The sequence below is a fragment of the Ambystoma mexicanum genome, chromosome 3p, assembly GCF_040938575.1.
Source record: "Ambystoma mexicanum isolate Mex_15411 chromosome 3p, UKY_AmexF1_1, whole genome shotgun sequence".
Taxonomy (NCBI): Eukaryota; Metazoa; Chordata; class Amphibia; order Caudata; family Ambystomatidae; genus Ambystoma; species Ambystoma mexicanum.
The window spans coordinates 889,858,238-889,874,132 of NC_090925.1; the positions used below are offsets into that span (position 1 = coordinate 889,858,238).

The 15,895-nt window shown below is 49.4% G+C and overlaps 1 protein-coding gene across 3 annotated transcripts in view; it reads right to left on the minus strand.

The window, feature by feature from the left end:
* The window catches only part of RBL1 (RB transcriptional corepressor like 1), a 1,112,731-nt gene that overhangs the window by 749,466 nt on the left and 347,370 nt on the right, over positions 1-15,895 (minus strand). The gene's annotated exons all lie outside the window — the stretch shown is intronic.

The window sequence follows — 15,895 nt, forward strand, 5'->3', positions numbered from 1 at the left end:
CAGTCTGACACACAAAGCCTTGCGGAAACGTAAGCTGCAATCGCATAAGAAATTCTGTAGCGGGGAAGGCAGGGAGGGAGCGATATGGAATAAGTCATCGGACCATCCCATCGAAAGAACGTTACCAGGTAAGAGAGTAACTTGTTCTTCGAGGGAATTGGGTCCTCCGACGTATTCCATAACTATGACAGACTCCCAAAGCAGTACCAATGCAAGGAGGTGGGAAAAGAATTTAGAAAACAGAAATTTAGAATGCCCTATCAAATTGCGGAGTAAAGGACCGCCTTGCCGAAGGCCAGATCCTGCCCACGGATGGAATCGAGGGAGTAGTGACGTACAAAAGTATGTACCGAAGCCCAGGTGGCTGCATCACAGATGTTACGAATAGGAACACCCCTCTGTAGGGCAGTAGAGGCAGCCATACCCCTGGTAGAATGGGCCCACAAGCCGACCGGTGGGTCCTTACCCGCCAAGCGGTAACACACAGAAATAGCCAGAATAATCCAGCGAGACAAAGTCTGTTTCGTCACAGCTTGTCCCAAACGCTTTCCAGTGATCAACCACTCTGACCCGGGACAGGCGTGAAATCTAAAAGCTTAACGCTCTCCTAGGATCAAGCCTATGGAGCCTCTCCTCTTCCTTAACAGGATGTGGAGTATAAAATACCGGAAGAACAACCTTCTGGCCTAAATGAAATTCCGACACCACCTTCGGAAGAAAAGAAGGACGAAGCTAAGGACAACCCTGTCCTTATGAAACACAGTGAAGGGTGGCTTAACTGAAAGTGCCTGTAACTCACTCACTCTGCGAGCGGAAGTGACCGCAACCAAAAATACAGTTTTAATAGTTAATAGGGCATGAATGCAAAGGCTCAAACGGAGCACCCATCAGAAACTTGAGAACAAGGTTCAAATCACAACCGGGCACCTGGAAAGGTGACTGAGGGAACACATTAGTAAGCCCTTTCAGAAACTGAGAGATTAAAGGAATTTTAAAATAGGAACACTCTTCAGACGAGCGCTTAAATCTGGACAGCGCCCCTAGGTAACCTTTAATGGTACCCACTTGCAAGCCCCTGTGGGCCAAAGAAAGCAAAAAAGACAGAACCATGGGAATGTCATATGCAAAAGGATCCACATTCTTAACCCTGCACCAGTCGCAGAACTTACGCCAACGGTACAGGGACTTCGTTGCTGGCCGTCTGGCCGAGAGCAACACCTCCATCACGTCTTCAGGGAGGTCCCAATCCTTATACCTCAACCTATCAGAAACCAAGCGTGAAGGTTGAGGGATCTGACCTCTGGATGGAGATCCAGGACTTGCTCGGGAGAGCGCGCCCTGATCAGCCAATCGTCCAGGTAGGGGTAGACATGAATCCCCCCCTTTCCTGAGGTGCGCTGCCACCACAACCATGAGCTTGGAGGTCAATCCCAACGGCATGATCCGAAACTGAAAGTGCGAGTCGCCAACCGCGAACCTCAGTTACTTCTTGTGCTTTGGATGTATCGGCACATGAAAATAAGCATCCTTGAGGTCGAGACACACCAACCAGTCCTGAAGTTGAAGGGCCTGGAGGACTTGAGAGTAACCATCTTGAACGTGTCCTTCCTGAGGAGTTTGTTCAAACCGCGCAAGTCCATGATGGGTCTCAATCCCCCGTCTTTCTTGGAAATCAAAAAATAAGGGGAATACCATCCCTTGTTCCTCTCCGCTACAGGCACCAGTTCTATGGCGCCTTTCTCCAGCAGGGATTGAATTTCCTGCGCAAGGAGTGGATCCGGACTCTTCAAATAGAGATTCGCCGGTGGATTGTCTTGAGGCCTCTGCCGGAAAGGGAAGACAGTAGCCGTGGGTTATGAACTCCAGAACCCACACATCTGAAGTAATGGCGTGCCACTCTGCAAGATGCTGCGCCAGCCTTCCCCCAACAGGCGAACCATGGGACATGGCTTCATGACTGAGCTGAAGCGGCTGCGGTGTTGCCTGAGGGCAAAGAGGCAACAGCCCGAGTGGCCTTGGCACCTCGAGTACCTGGTTTTCCACCTCTGGCACTCCTACGGTGGCCCCTTTGACTGGCAGCTCCTCTCGCTTTACCAAAGGATGAGTAATAACGAAAGGAACCTCCCCTCCATTGCTGTCCCCTAGGATGAAAAGGCGGAGGATGGCGAACTGCAGCGCCCAACAACTTCGCTGCAGCTTTGGAAGTCTGCAACCTCTCAAGGCTCTCGTCAGCCTTGCTGCCAAAAAGATGTTCCCAGTCAAAGGGCATGTTGAGGAGCCAGGCCTGCACATCAGGAGCAAACCCCCGACTTCCGCAACCACGCAAACCTGCGTATCACGGTGCTCGCCGCCATGGACTGGCTGACGCAATCTGCCATGTCCAAACCCGACTGAACGGCCTCACACATGGCATCCTTGCCATCCTGAACCATGGCAATGAAACCATCCCGATCGTCCCCTTCGGGAATATGTTCAGCCGCTAAGGAAACAGTTCCACAGAGTGTGCGTGAAACGTGACAAGGCACATACGGAGTTGGCCGCCTGAAGAAAACCCTTTCTTCGCCCAGCTGTCAAAACGCTTGTCGTCCCTATCAGGAGGGATGGTAGGATACGACACCTGCTTTGCCGGGGCCGTAGCCGCCTGCACCACCAAACTCTCCGGAGTGGGCTGCTTGGACAAGTAGCAGGGGTCGCTACTGGCTGGGCGGTATTTTCGTGGCAAAGACTTGCCCACTGCCGGGAGACTCTCTGCAGCAGTCCAAGCCGCCGCCGCCACCCTCCTCTGTAGAGCCATATGGAACGGCAGTACCGGGTCAGTTGGTGGACCTTCATCGAGGATATCCATAAGGTCATCCTGAAGAAAATCCCCTGGGGAGCAGACCATCCCAAGTACTCGGTGATCCTAGACATAAGGCGCCGGTACGAGGAGTCGGCATGAGTGCCAGGTTCAGGCATAGAAAACTCCACCTCCGGAGAGGTGTCCAGCCCACTGGCATTGTGCAGGGACTGCCATAGGTCCTCAATTTGGCTATGGCCCGAGAGAATCTCGTCTGGCACCGTCTCAGGAACCATGCCATCATTAGAGCCCTCATCCACCTCTGAAATAAACTCAAGATGGCGGTTAGAAGGCACAGAATGCGGAACAAAGCCATGCTTGACCTTGGCCAGAGCCTTTCTAGGGGGTTCCACCGAGCCCCGGGGTACCCCCATTGAAACAGCCTCGAAAGGCGTTGAGTGAATCGGCGTCAACACCAAACGCAGCACCGACAGCATTGATGGCATCGACACAGGCCTTGAGGCCGGAGCCTCGAGCGTATCTCTCGACAGCCTGGGCGCTGATGGCGTCAATTACTTCTTCGGAGGCGGGGCCTCGAAAAAGTCCGTCGACGACCTCGGCGCCACCGGCGTCGAAGTCTTCCTTGAAGACAACACAGGTGCACACGGTCTCAAGCGCGTCGAGGACCGGGACCTGGACCGGGCAGGATGAGAACGATTCCCCTTGTCCGAGCGGGACCTCTCCCGCGAATTGTGCCGACCACCCGAGCCCGAAGGCGTGCGAGCGGTGTCTCTCGACCGATCACGACCGACCCCACTCGGAGGCGCGGACGGACCAGTGCCCTGCGATTCGAGAATCGCTAACATTTTCTTCCCAAAGGAAGCCCTTTCCTCCGGCGTCGCATGCTTGGTGGGATAAGCGACCCGCCGACGGGCGGAGTCCTCGGATGAGGACGGGGAAGGCGATCGATGACGGCGCTTCCGGGAGTGCCTCGAAGAGGCAGAAGAGTGGTGGGATCGACTCCGGGACCGAGACCCACTGGACTTCCGACGACGATGCAGAGAGTCGCCCCTCGAATCGTCCGTCGAAAGCCCCGCAGACCTCGACGTCCGTGGCTTGGACACCTTACCTACCGACAACTTCTTGCGCTTCCGCAAGGCTTTGGACATGAGCGACTGGCAGTCGACACAGTCATCCGTGTCATGGGCCTCCCCGAGGCACCAGAGGCAGGCGTTGTCCGAGTTCGTCACCGACATCTTGGACCCACAGTCCCCGCACTTCTTAAAGCCCGGACGCGGGGTGGAAGACAAGGTAGACATCTTCACGAAGAATATACTTCACAATACGAACAGCTCCGAAGAACCGAGAAAGAACAAACTCCAAAGAGTCGAGGCGCGCCGAGATCTCCGAAGCAAACACGTTTGCGGAAAAAACGGAACTGAGGCTACGGGCGTCGTGCGTCCTACTTACAACATCCAGTGACGTCGACCGTCGGAGGAGGTCCTCGAGGGAGGCGTATCAACGTCATCGACGCAGGACACAGTCGCTGAAGATTTGACGAAGCAGCACAAGCGTGGTGATTACATGTCACAGATATGGAATATGTCGGTGTCATGATGCATACTCCCGGAGAGCCAGTCCAAGACCGGCAGCCCCGGAAACACACATCAGGTACCCAAGGGAAGGTCCAGCAACTCCAAATAGGGGCCCTTTGGACACAGTCCTGGCGCCTTTGACGCCAGGCTCATTTTGGACATCAGTCCTGGCGCCGTAGGCGCCAGGCTCATAAAGGGAGTGCTTTTGGTGGACTTACCCGATGCAGACCATGCTGCCAGATCCAGACCTCTGAGGCCTGAAAGGAACTACTTTACCTGTGGGACTATTTTGCCACTCGGGCGTGGTCAGTGAAGGATACATACCTGATTAGGGAAGGATACATACCTGGGACTTCTTTGGTGGCTATTTAAGCCACGCCCAGACAGCAGCTCACGCTTCGCGTTGCTCTGCTCCTAGCAGCTGGACGCTCACCGTGTCTGCTCCTGCATCCTGACTCCAGCCACGCCTGCTTCAGTCCTGGAACACCTAAAAGGAAGAAGAGAGGAAGAGAAGGTGAATAAAGGACATTACCTGATATTGCATGGGATCCGGAGCCAACACGCCGCCGATCCTAAAGGAAAAGACATTATTTTTGGATTCCTCGCGTTGCTCGTTGCAGCGCTGAGCTCAACTCACCTGTCCACAAGGAATTCCGTACTCCTACGACCATCCGCACGTTCCGCTGCATTCCAGCACCTAGGAAGGAAAAGAGAAGAACAAAAGGTGAGCCAGAGAAAACATTGGGAAAAAACTGATTTGCCAGAAGGCTTACCTGGCAATTGGTGGGGGAGAATCCTTCCTCATCTCGGGTCGGCACGCCTTTTGGCAGTACCGCGCCCCGGCCCCTATGGGGAAAAAAGAACACGCGCATTAGTGGGTGAACATACAGACATTAGAAAAACCACCCCAACATAAGCTCACCTCAATTATCCACAGCGAATTGTCTTCTCTACGTGGAATCTTCGCTCTGCACCTGCGCTAAGAGACTAAAAGCAGTCCATTGAAAATAAAGGCCAAAAAGGAAGGGAGAACAACCCTTGAACTTGATAAGTCATATACTTACGAAAGCGCGTTATTCATCCAAAAAACCAGTGAAGCAACTGGACCTGAATGCCCGTCCAATAACCAGTGAAGTAACTGGATTCTACCGCACCCCTGCGCCAGAAGCAGGATGGAGAGCTCATCATTTCAAATCTTAAGGTGAGAATTAACGGGAAGGTTCAGAGGTGGTTTGAAGAGAGAGTAAAAGGGGAAAGGAGGGGTTCGACTCGTCACTCCGCAGGTGATTAAAATCCTTTCCCCCCCCATCTACAGAAAGATCTTCCTACGCATCAGACAGGTGAGGTTTGGGGGTCCGGCCCAGTCGGTGTTCCGAGTCCTGCGCATCACCTTAGAAGAGGCCGCAGCAGCCCAGACCTGGTCAGCGTCTCCGTGGGAGTCAAGTGAGCGTTACAGTCAGAGGACCCAATCCCCTCGAAATATACCATACGGTGGAAGAGGAGCATCAGTACAATACAGAGGTAGCGATTAAGAAAATTGAAAATTACATGAAGTTCTGGGTGAAGCTGCCGTTAGCAATGATGGGGCGTGGAGCAATGTTGAAGATGGTGTTTCTACCAAGACTCTTGCACTACTTTGGGAACATACCACACTTGATAGCAAAGAAGTTCTTCATCAGATTAGACAGTATGTGCAGGGATTTCCTTTGGCATGGAACACGAAACGCGGCTAATCAGCAGGACATGGTCCGAAGTGGCTAGGAGTGGAACCAGACGCTACCATAGATATAATATATGACATAGCAGAAGGGGGACATGAGATATCGAGAATATACAAGTTGATGATGTCCAAAGTGGGGAAGGAGGTAGTACAACTGAGACAGGACTGGGAGGCGGAAGTGGGAGCCCTGATGGGTGATGAGATGTGGGAACAAGCCCAAGGGTATCACAAAAAGGTGTCAAGGAACGCAAGATTGCAACAGATGCAACTACATATTACACCTAGGGCGTATATGACACCCCAGAGGATAGCTAGATTCAATGTAGGACGACAAGTATGCCCCAAATGTGATGAGGAGAATGCTGGAATGGTGCATATGTTTTGGTCATGCCCAGTCATTGAGCGTTTTTTGGGGTGAAGTGGCACACAGACTAGCAGAAAGAGGTATTAAGATTGTGGTGGATACAGTGTGGGCCTGCTTGATAGGAGGGATTCCTAGACCACGTAAACTTAAGCATGTGAGCAAACTAAAAGACCTGGCGTATGCACTTGCAAAAAGGAGAATTTCTATGGGGTGGAAGACATGCCACAGACCACGACTAGAAGTATGCTGGAAGGATTTACAGAAATGGGCTGAGGCAGAAACCACGGTATGGCAAGAAACGAGCAGTGCCGAGGGGTGGGGGGAAACGGAGACCCTGATGGCCTGGAAATTACTAATAGAGTTATTTGGGCCAATGCGAGACCCAACGGACCGCACGGAAGAATCCCTATCACAAGATGCAGAAAGAGAACATGAGAGGAAGTAGGCTCAAAAAGGGGGGTGGGATAAGGGAAGCGGTGAACATAATGAAGCAAAGCATAATTGAAATGTTACCATATGCACTGCAAGTTTGACTTGTATTGTTTGTTTGAATAAATTAATAAAAATGTTTTTTTTTTAAAAAAGAATGAAGAGGTGTTCCGGTGATAGGTGTGTTCCCCTTGGGGGTCTGAATGTTCGGGACCGACTGAATTCGATGCAGTAACTGTGGGCTATTGTTGACAGTACCCAGGGGTCTCTGGTTATTCCCTCCCATGCTTGTAGGAATGATGTTACCGGCCCCCGCCCGGAGAACCTTTGTGTCATTTGGTGTTGGTAGCCGGGGAGCCTCTGGGAGTGGAGCCCCGACCCCTTCCCTTGCCACGATGTTGTCCTCTCTGAGCATACTGTCCACTGGTTCCCTGAGGGGAGGACCAGTTGCCGGCTGAGGAGTATTGTTGTTGATTTTGTCGTTGATCACAAAAAAAGCGCCCGTTGCCATAACCTCGCTTATTAGGAGGTCTTGTGATTTGGTCCAGAGTCTTTAGAGTTTTGTGTTCCTTCTTAGCTGTTTCCAGTGTGTCATCATCCACCTTGCCAAACAAGTCTTCAGGGGGTTTGTTGATGAGTGACACTTGTGTTTCCGGCTTGAAACCTGAGTTTGAGCCAAGCATGACGCTGAAGAAGTACACCCTGGACTAATGACCGGCCAGCAGTTTCCGCATCATCTAAGGTGTTCTTGATGATGCTTTGGTTTACCCGAGTACCTTCTGTCACAATGGCTAACAAGCAGGTTCGCAAGGGCTCAGGGGCTTCTTGTAGGCATTCTCGCAACAATCCCCATTGGGCATCAGCATAGCTCGCCAACAAAGTATTTTTGTTGGCAATCCGTGTGGCAAAAGCTGCAGAGGATGTAATCCTTTTTCCCAAGGAATAAAGCTTTTTCCCCAATTTGTCTGGGGGTGCTTCGCTAGTAGATAGCGGAACCCATGCCCTTTTCCTCGTGGTGGTTACTACCAGGGAATCAGGTATGGAGTGACCCCTAATATATAAGGGATCAGAAGGTGAGGGGCTACAAAGCTTCTCTATTCTTGGGTTGACCCCTCTAACCAATGCAGGTGTAGATAGAGGGAACGAGGCGTCTCTTAACTGAGGCAAGAAGGGGTATGGCTTGGCTAGTATGCAGCTTTTCCTTAATTATATTCTCCACAAAATCTACTTCTGGGGTAATTTCCTCTGTCAATTTCAAAATGTGCTGCCGCCCTGCGTAGCATTGCATTGAAAGTGGGTTTATCATCCACGGTCTCTGACCGGTGTGGTCTGAGGAGAGGGCAGATCTAAAACATCAGGGTCTGTAGACGCCCCTGGTGACTGCCAGAGCTGGGGTTCGCATATGTCTGTGTCTTCCTCAAAGTCCCCTACAGGGTCTTATAGATCCTCAGTATTTAGGAATAATTCTTCCTGAAAATGTGGATCCTCTTCATTGAGGTCGCATGTATCAATTTCTTCCTCAAGTGGCTCAAAGAGTCTTGGAAATTTGGCCGTAAGGTCTTCATGGAGTACCTCTCTTGGCCATTTGGGTGTAATGTGTTCTGAGGTGGACACAAACCTATCTAGTCTGTCCATACACGACTCAAATCTTTCCCTAGTCCACTGGGATAACCCTGAAATGTCTAGTGGCGGAAAGTGGTTTATAGTCATAATTTCGAAATCAAAAATTTCGAAAGTCAAAAAGTCGAAAAAAAAATGTCGAAAAAAATAATGTCGAATTTATTTTTTATGAAGTTTTTTATCGAAATGGGGGGTTCCCCCAACCCCCGTTTTTTCTTTTTACCTATTTTTTTTATATAAACTAGAACCCAAAAAAAAATATCGAAAAAAAAAATAATTCGACATTTTTTTTTTCGACATTTTTGATTCGACTTTTTTGCCATTCGAAATTTTGTATTCGATATTATGACTGGACACCGCGGAAAGTGCTGTTCCTCTGCCTCTAGGCGTCAAGATCTCTCCCATAGGGTGGAGGATATACCCTTTTTGCCCTCTGAACCCTTCTCGTGGGCCTGGCACTGGGGACTTATCTCTGGGTTTTCCCTTCGACGTGGGGGTAGGTTCTAGCGTACCCTCCGTAGATTTCGACGTCTCTCTGACCTTGTGTTAGTGGGCTTCGGTGACTCTTTCACCACCTGTTTGAGTGTCCTAGGAGACTATTCTAGCTAAGCTGTCCACGACTAGTTTCGATGGACGTTTTGGTAGTAGCGCCCTTAGTTGCGGACGGCCCAGTCGCAGGCGCATATGCGGTTGCGGGGAGGGCTGGCGACCCTTACGGTCGGCAGAGGCAGCCGGTATATTCGGCGTCTCTATTGGCGCTGGGGCCTTCTTCTATTTACTCGAGGAATGGCCGTGGATTGTGTGTTTAGATTTAACTTTTTCATGTGCGTTGGCGTCGCCGGGGTGTACATCCCCATAAGTAGGGCCGGAGCCGAACTTTTCGGGGCCGGGGACAGACGCGGTAGAACGGGGGCGCTCCATAGAGAGATCGACAACCTCCATTACGGAGGTAGCATTATCACTATCCCCCTCGTAACATTCGGCGGCCGCGAGTGAGGAATCAGCCATAGGCTGCCCACCTTTTGACCCTGCGTTCCTTCAAAGTTTTTGGACGAAGGAGTTTACAGGCCGCACAGCCGGCTGCGTTGTGGTCGAGGGGTAAGCAGCGGTTACACCGCTTATGCTTGTCCTTCCACGGGAATTTGCCGTTACGAGGGCAAAATCTAAAAGGAGTCCTCTCCATAGCTGAGGATGTAAAGTGATAACGACCCCGAAGGAAAGGGGGGAGAAAAGGAAAGGCATTCTAGAAGAAACAGAAATATCCACAACAACCCCCACTCTCCCTACTGTGCAGGCCGGCGAGGCCGGGCCACGTGTTCAGCAGCGCCGATAGGATCGCCTCCGGTGAAACCACCGCCGTCGAAGATCTTGACTCGGCAGGGAAGTTGATTGGCCGTCGAAAGAGAGCAAGAGGCGGTTGGATTAAACAATAACTTACAAATCGATCAAGGGTCGAATAAATGGTAATGGCAATGTCTTACGAGCTCTGCATAAGGCGACCAGTATTCTGGGCGGAAAAAAACAATCTGAGGGACCTCGACGTGTGAGGGATTTTGGGTACACTACACGTCACTATAGCGATAGTATTACACAGACGCCTATGTCGACGTCCCTTTTTCGACTTTCGAAAAACAAGATGCAATACTCTGCAGTGAACACTGGATGTCGGACTATGCACAGCATGTGATTCTAAGCAGATTAACAAACATCAGAAATGTATTTATTTACACAATCATTTATAAAACATTTCACTAGAAGACAACTTATTATAGACCAATACACTTCAATACAATTGTAGACAGTTTGAGCTCTCCTGAAAAAGGAGCAAAATGGCAGTTCAGTTACCTATCAGTGAGCAAAAAGGACAAAAGTAAGCAGAATAGATTACATATACTTTCTAGGCAGTGCAAATAGTTTCAGTTCACCAGAATATATAAATTCAAGTCAATAGGCCAGGCCAAAGTCAATGGGCTAGTGTTCTGGATAGGAAAGAGCAGTTCTGGTATCAAACGATAAAGTCTTTGGCAAAGTTCTCAGAAGTAGTTTAGGCAAAAAAAAGAATCCTTTGTCGGGTCACAAGCTGATTAGGCCTGCAACTTGGGAAAGTTTCACGAACTTGCTCCGCGAGAGTGGCGTTCTCGCAATCGGATTGGCACAGTACCTTTGTATGAAGAAAACAAATGTTGCTGAAGTCGTGGTTCCTGGCAGTTCCTGCAGATCTCGCTGTTCCTGAGCCTCAGTCGTGGGGACAAGAGGGAGGACGTCGGGGGACTCCTGCACTGCACGGGATTGTTGAAGAAAGCAAACAAAATGGCGTCACTTCTGTTCCAGTAGCTGTAGATTCAAGTACACAAACTGGTGCCCCTCTCCCTGGTTAAACCTAACCAGCCTTGATCGGTCCCACCAACTCAAAGGAAGAAGCCGTCCTTGAATGAGCTTCTCTGTTGAATGGAGTTTGGCAATTCGGACCTGCACCAAGGCTTCACCGGCCAAACCAACTGTCCAGGAGTTGCAGCAGCCGTCCTCTTCCAGCTCGTCTTCGGTTCTTTCGTTCCAGTGGTCGACTGCCTTCCAGTCCACAAGACTCACCTTTTAAACAGTTTTCTCCCTTTCATTCCAGCCTAGCTGTCACTCAGCCAGCAGGGTGGCTGTCCTTGCTGGACAGTCAGCCAGGCAATCGGGCCAAGTGCATTTGGGTCTCCTCCGAGACTAAGCACTGGGAGTGTCAGGCACCTCCCTCACTTCCTGCCCACCCCAGACACTCAGACGCCAAGGGCAGTCTTCAGTCCTGAAGCTCGCCAAAGGCACACATACAAAGGGACCAAACCTGGTTTAGTGTGCAGAGACAAACACTAGAAGGACCTATTCAAAATGAAATGGTGAAAAAAGACGACCAGGACCCATTTGAACAAAGGGGCTTAAGGAGCCATTTTGAAAAACATGGCTCCCGTGATTTTTAGCTAACGGTGTTTGCAGTTGGGAAAAATCATGGTAGTTTGTTGTAAAACCACTGTCACCAGCCTTTTCAAAGGGAAAGGGTAGCATCTGACTGCTACATTAGTGTTTAGATACAGGGGATACTATGTAACCCCTCCAGCACTCCATTGTAAGATGGTGTGTGCTGGACCTATGAATTTGGAAAAGACTAGTAAAGTCAATTTCACTTTACATTCTCTGGGAAACAGTAGTTTATCCCAGATAAGGTATTTAAAACTTTGGGAAGTCTAAAAGACGTCCCGTTGTCAGTGCACTGAGGGGGCTGTGTAACACACATGAAAAGATGATGCCTATGGAGTTATCTAAAACTCCATAATCAGAGAACACAAATGTAAAACACACATCAAAATACATGAAAGTGGGGGAAAAAGGCTCACACTCTTTCCAGGTAAAAAAAAAATGAAGTCCTCAAAATCCAGCAAAGTTGCTGGGGTCTCTAAGATGACAGGAATGATGCCCTCTGGTAGGGTGCGATCCAGCCTGGGGAAAACGTATAAAGTGAGAGAGACAAGTTTAATGTGTTCGGGTAATGATTCAAGTAAAAGATGCTGAACATCCACGAAACTTGCCATGTGTATTGATATTTTATTTCTATCGCGCTCATACACAAGTGTTTCAGAGCGCGACAAGGCAAGGGAAGGGGTACAGGGGAGAACAAAAACAACGATCTTACTAGGCCCAGTGACATTGAGAAGGTGCAAGTGCAGGGTAGAGGGGGAAGGGGGAGAAGTGCATGGAAGGGGGAACAAAAGGAAAGTGCGGAGCGAGAAGGGGAAAAAAAATAATGAATAAAAAGGCAACAAACAATGTGAGTGCAGCCAGCAAGTGGCAAGTGCTGGGTTTATGGCAGCAGGCCGTGTAGGTCTGAAAGTGCAGGAAGAAAAGGGCAGGGCTGTATGGGTACAGATACAGACCCCAGTGCAGGGGGTGGCACGGAGGCAGTGCGTGAGGGTGGGAAGATGAGCAGGTACCTGGGCCCGGAGGACAGAGGGTGGCCAGGTGAATGGTGCCGTGGGAAGAGTAGAATCAACAAGGGAGAGGAGAGGAGAAGGCAGAAGCAAAGAGGAAGGTTTTGAGGTGCTTCTGGAAACCGGAGATGGTTGTCCTCAAGTTTTAGAGTGGCAGGGAGGCTGTTCCAGAGGGAGGCCCCAGCCGAAGACAGATCTACCCCCAACTCGTTTCTTTGAGAAACGACTGACCTTGAGGGAGTTAGAGGTAGAGGAGCAGAGTGCTCGAGATGGGAGGTATTTGCAGAGGGATAGCTGAAGGTATGTTGGACACAGGCCCAGAAAGCCTTGTGGACAATGCAGAGGGTTTTGAATGTAATCCTTGCATCCACTAGGAGCCAATGGAGAGATTTCAGAGCTGGAGAGATACAATCCCAGCGCTTGATGCTAAGGTCAAGTCTCGCAGTCCTGTTCTGGATAAGTTGTAAATGGCGGAGAGTAGAGGCAGGTAGATTAAGAAAGAGGCTGTATCAATAATCCAACTTAGAGAAAACCAGAGCTTGGGAGACAGTGAGCTTCTGGGGGGAATGAGAGGAAAGGAAGAATACCTCCGAGGAGGTGCAGTAGGATGTTTGACTTTTTTGACACATCAGCGATGTTGGCGGAGAAGGAGAGTGTGGAATCAAAGGTGACGCCAAGGTTCTTGGCCTTGCAGGTGGGGATAGGAGGAGGGCCAAGGGAGGCTGGCCAGAGAGTGAGGGGAAAGGAAGGTGATGCTGTTCCAATGAGGAGGATCTCTGTCTTGCTGGCATTAAGACAAAGATCGTTGGCGGCACACCAATCTTGAATGGCAGGTAATCAGTGATGATAGAGGTGGAGGAGGTGGCCGAGGGCAGCCTGAAAATGAGTTGTGACATCTGCGTAGCACTGGAAGTTTGAGCAGAAAATGGCACTACAGCGGGCGAGAGTTGCCAGGTATTGGTTGAAAAGCCAGGGCGAGAGGTTAGACCCCTGGGGAACACCACAGGTGGAGAGGAAGATAGATGATAGGAAGGACCCAAGTTGGACCTGGGAGGGTGGATCAGAGAGGAAAGAGGTCAGCCAGGCCAGAGCCTGATCGGTGATGCCCAAGTTATCCCAGAGACGGTTGAGCAGGATGGTATGGTTGACGGTGTCGAAGGCAGAGGAGAGATCAAATAGGATGAGAACAAAGGGAATGTGTAATGTAATACACTCTACGTCTATTCATCACGAGGCGTTGCACGAGCTCACCTCGTGATGGAAGGACGAATGGAATATTATGACACGCGACAAGAACAAGCGTTTCAAATGCAGCTGTCAGTTGCTGCCCATGGTCGGTGGGGCCTGTCCACTTATACTTTAGTTCCAGTAGTTAAATAAATATTTTGTTTACTTCATAAATCTCTTGGTCTTTCCTCCGGTACTTCAAGTGGCGACGAGGATAAACTTCAGGCCCCACCGCCCCTTTTATTGTGAGCCTGCATATTTCCTCCATATTCTCCCTCCGGCGATGATGACCTCAAGTGACACATCCTCGAGCGTGTAGCAGGCCGCGCAGTTGTCAGAAACTGTGGCCGCTCCGTTCGTGTTGTCAGCTGTGCATTGGGTGTGTAGCAGGCCTGGCAGCTGTACTAAAAGCTGTGGCCGCTCCGCCCCATCGGGTTCCTGTTCCTTGATCCTGAGCACGGGAACATTACCGCAGTGAGTGCCTGCGTGGCTCCTAATTGTTTTCATTGTGCTGCGTATGTTTCTTCAAGTTTCGTTTCGTTCGGATGTGTTGCATGCTGCCTTGAATCCTTACCATATTACGCAGTACACAAGGACAGGCAGTTTTATAATTCAAGACGGTTCTTACCGTATAATACTGCATATAAGGGCAAGTACATTTGAATCCTGACCATATTATGCAGTACACGAGGACAGACAGTTTTACAATTCAAGATGGTTCTTACCGTATAATACTACATATAAGGGCAAGTGCATTTGCAAATACAGCTGTATTGACTTTGTGAAGACAATAATGCAGATGGCAATTGTTTTGTGCTAAACCAAGCACAATTTACTGGACATATATCTCTTTTTAGCATATTGGGAGTGCAAATACTGAATTTTGTTGATAAATTCTGCAGCAAATCCATTTTCTACAGCCACACATTTAATCTTCCCAGCACACCGGTATGATAATTCTCTTTCAACATGGCTTTCAGTAGTGTGCCACCGCCCATGTTTTTTATGTCAGATGTTGGCGAGCCGGAAATTCCATGGAAAAGGTGGATTAAATCGTTTGAACATTACGCTGGTGTTGTGTGTGGCCAAAACTGCAGCGTGGAAAAGAGGAAGTCCCTTTTGATGCATTGTTTGGGCCCAGCAGGGCAGGAGAAGTTTGAAGACCTGCCGGATCTACTTCCCAATGAAGATATCGACCTGAATGAATATGAACGATCAGTGAAGAAAATGGGCAAGCATTATGAAAACAAACTGAGCTCAATCCTAGAACGTTATAAGTTTGGGAAGAGGACTCCAGGAGAAGGTGAAAGTATAGAACAATACATTACAAATTTGAGAAAATTGGCTAAAACATGTAATTTTAATGCCCAACTGGATGAGAGATTAAGGGATCAATTCATGTTGGAGTGTAGGAACAGTAAAGTGAGAGAAAGGTTGTGGGCTGAGGACGACCCCACTTTGGACAGAGTTTTACGTGTGGCCAAGGAGGTGGAACACACCGAAAAGTGTGTCAAGGAGTTGGAGAACAGACTACAAAATACTGAAATCAAACATGAAATCTCCAAGGATAAGACTACTATACCCACAGCGATCAAGAATAATGAGTCCATTGCTCAAGTGACAGAAAATCCCGTAAAAGATACAAGTCAGAAAGGAGTGGAAGACTGCCTTGGAATGACGATAAAAGAAAAAAACCTAGCCTCAGAGTCAGCAATGGAGATGGGAGGAAGAAAAGTCCACGCAGACGAGGAGATGAACCTAGAAAGAAGAATACAGGGAGATGTTTTAGATGTGATAGCATAGATCATTGGGCAGATAACCCAGAATGCCCTGCCCTGAAAATTATATGTGGGAAATGTAAAGGTAAAGGACATTATGCTCGATGTTGCAGAATGCAGAACACTTCCACTAATTGGATAGGAAACGGCGAGTGTAGTGATGAAGATGGAGAAGAATGTGTTTTTGTTGTAACAGATGAAGAAAACGAGCAAGAGATGGAAAGTCCCAGAGCTGTAGTGTGCGTTGATGGTACTGACATGCACATGATGATCGACTCAGGAGCTAAATACACTCCGATACCACAAAATCTCTGGGACAGAAAGAGACATGAGTATCTACATGAACCAGACATAAGACCCAGAGCATATGGGGAAGTTAAAATAGATCTCATTGGTTGGTTCTGGGGAACACTCAAGTTCA